The sequence below is a fragment of the Peromyscus eremicus genome, chromosome 5, assembly GCF_949786415.1.
Source record: "Peromyscus eremicus chromosome 5, PerEre_H2_v1, whole genome shotgun sequence".
Lineage (NCBI taxonomy): Eukaryota > Metazoa > Chordata > Mammalia > Rodentia > Cricetidae > Peromyscus > Peromyscus eremicus.
In genome coordinates, this window is record NC_081420.1 from 21,104,135 (window position 1) to 21,107,324 (window position 3,190).

Sequence of the window (3,190 nt, forward strand, 5' to 3'; positions counted from 1 at the left end):
AGAAAAATTGTATTAAGTTAATATTTTTAGCCACCTCCATTATGTGACCTAGGGATCTGATGATGTCAGTTCTCTTTACACAGGGTGAAAGGCCTGCCTTCTCCGTATACAGAAGTTGCCTCACCTCATGAATTCATACAGAACTCTTTACCAAGAGTAAAAAGAGGCAGAGAGGTGCGTTTGGTCAACAGTGCTTATTAGTGTCTTGTCACCATATTTCCTGAAACATTGTTGTGACATCCCAAAGTTGCCATGCTGATAAACATGAGCAACTTTCTCAACAGCTGTGGGGAGGGTATGTACCATGACTTTGGAACTGAGCTTGGCTTTATATGCTATATTTACTTTGCACTAATCATTTTGGGAGATAACATATCTCCTTTTCATGAGGGTCCCCAAGGGACCACAGGCATACAATGTCACTTCATACCACACAAACAATGCAACACAGAAGACTCCTTCTAACATAATAAACAACCCGCAGTCCCTGTGTTCTTGACATTGACAATGCTTTTTCAAGTTAGATCAAAAAGAGACTTTCTTTTTATTCTTGGTGTCTGTCTGAACAGGGCGAAAAGCCAAAAAGCTCTGTCCAGTAGTTCAGTGCAGCAGACCTTCAAACTTGATGTTCTAAATGAATTGTTGCCAGTGTGTGGAAAGCATTTATCCTTGAGTATGCAAGGCATAAGGAAATTATTTTAGGTTTCAGTTCTGTCAGGTCAGTTACAGTTTAAATTGTTTTTTTTCTGACAACTTCACTAGGCCTGGTTAAATAGTGACCAGCCCAGTAAATAAATGGGATTTGAGTTATCAGCTTATCATTGCGCATCCTTTAAGGTGTATAGTTTGAGTTATTAACTGTAACTGTTACCTTGTGATTAACTGTATATAGACGTTTTGGGTAGGCTCTTGAGGAGACTTGATTTTTCTTTTACAGAAGAGTAGTGCATGACCAACTCCTTGAAAGCAAATGACCTTAGATACAGTACCTCACTTGAATGCTAGTGATTAGTTGATGCCTTGGGGAAAAATATAATTATTATTAGTTCCATTCTTCACATATGGTAGGAAAACACTCAGCCACTGAGCTACATCTCCTGCCTGAAATTTGAACCCTAACTTCTGGCATTTTATTGCTCCAAATTAAGGATTGCTAGCTTCCTGTGGAGAAATTAGATGTGCCACTTACATAACAGCAATCACATTGTGAACTGGACAGTGAGAGGGGGCAAGGGAGAAGTCCAGTGGAAATCATGTATCTTTGTGGGGACCTGGTTTCACTTTTTTCCCATTCCTCACTCTCAGCCTCTTCCACCCATGTCCCTTGGGATTTCTCCATGTTCTTCAGAAAATTCATTTCTCATGTCAGCTGCCAATAGGCTGGTACTGGAACTGAAGGCTAAGTACTGGATAAACATTCACTGGTTTCCACAGCAACAGCTAGCCCTGGTTTTCAATTTTTGAAAACCTTTTTTGCTAATTGAGTGACAACTTGATGAGATTTAGAGTCACTTAGGATATAAATCCTCTGGCTGGGGCTGTGAGGACATTTTTAGAGACATCACATCCTATATCCTATGAACCGGAGTTCCAGAGTCAATAAAAAGGAGAACATATGCCTCTTTCTCTGCTTCAGACTGCAGGTGTGATCTGACCTTCCACTCAACATTCTTGATGTTGTCTCTCCCCACCACAGTGGACTCTATCCTCAAACTGTGAACCAGAACAAATCCTTCCTTCTCCAAGTTACTTCGGCCATATAGTTGAGAAAAAAAACCTAATATATCTGTCATAGAGTTTTCCTCTAAAATAGTTTAAGCATTATTTTTTTCCTCCTCCCCCCTCCCCCCGCCACACACACAAAAAAACAAAGACTTACTCAGTCCTAAAATTTTAGGTCATCAACACTGATGGTGACTAGTGATTGTCAACTTGGCAGAAGTAGACTCGTCGAGTGGACAAATCTCTGAGGATGCCTATGAGGGGTTATCTAGATTGTGTTAATTGAGGTAAGAAGACTCACCTTAACTGTGAATGGGACAGTTGCATGAATTGTGGTCCTGGACTGAATAAAATGGAGAAAGCAAACTGAACGCCATGTCTATGCACCATGGCTGTGGATGCTCTGCGAACTGTAGTTTTGATGCCATGATTTCCCCAGCCACATGGACTATATCCTCAGGCTGTGAACCAAAACAAACCCTTTCTCCACTAAGTTGCCTTTGTTAGAGTCATTTGTCACAGCGACGGAAAAAGTAACTAATACAAGCGTCATTCTCTGTTTACATGTTTCTTTTGTTTATATAAAAAAGGACATTCTCACAACTGTCTCATTGATCTGTCATTCACTGATGATTTATTTGCCAATAATGTGTTATAGAGTCACAATAGTCATATTGGATAATGAGAAGCAATTGAGATCTGTCTACAGTTAATATGGACATCACTCTTTGGTAAAGGAGTTAGGGCAAGAGCCCATGTGTGACTAGAACACACATTTGAAAAGGTAATCACCCAAAAGACACAAGTAAAATATTTGAGATTATTTCATTTGAATATTAATAGAATTAAGTACAAATTCAAGCCATTAAAACATCTGTTATCATATTATTTTGTCCCTCTTGGTGCTCTTGATTCACATTTAGTATGAAATTCCTAATATACTACCTACTCAAGGAAGCAACCAATGTTCAGTTTAAGCACGTGGCTTCTCTCCTTCATTATTAGCAGTTGAAGCTTCTTATAGATTTCTGAATTATCACTTGTCCCAGTTAGAGGAAGATGGATCACATGTCATCAGCAGAGAGTGTCTGGACAAACTCTGAGGGAGTCTGCACATCTCATAAATACACAGTCTCACAAACAGCCGTAATAGAAAGTATCTTGAGTCAACAATCAGAAATACCTCTTTGATGGCATGCTTTTGAAAGAAACCTTTGCACAGCTGAAGTCTGACCTGAACTATAAAAATTATTTGCAAAAGTTGCTTCCATCCTCCTCTGTTTCCAGTCAAGGCTATCTATAGCCTTAGATGGTTGATGTAAGGTCAGCTGTAGGTCCAACTTCCTTATGGGAACTAACCTTGGATGGATGGTTCTGATAGAACTTGGGTGGTAGAATGGCTAGATCACCCCATAGCACTGACCGTCTCAATCCTTTAGAAGCAGAAGCCTTCCACTGCTTCTAACTC

At 39.8% G+C, this 3,190-nt stretch overlaps 1 long non-coding RNA gene across 1 annotated transcript in view; it reads left to right on the forward strand.

The window, feature by feature from the left end:
• The window catches only part of LOC131910349 (uncharacterized), a 5,443-nt gene extending 3,228 nt beyond the window's left edge, over window positions 1–2,215 (forward strand). The window contains exon 2 of the long non-coding RNA XR_009379111.1: window positions 1,898–2,215. This is a non-coding gene — a long non-coding RNA (uncharacterized LOC131910349). The remainder of the gene's footprint in view (window positions 1–1,897) is intronic.
• The last annotated feature ends 975 nt before the right edge of the window (window positions 2,216–3,190 follow it).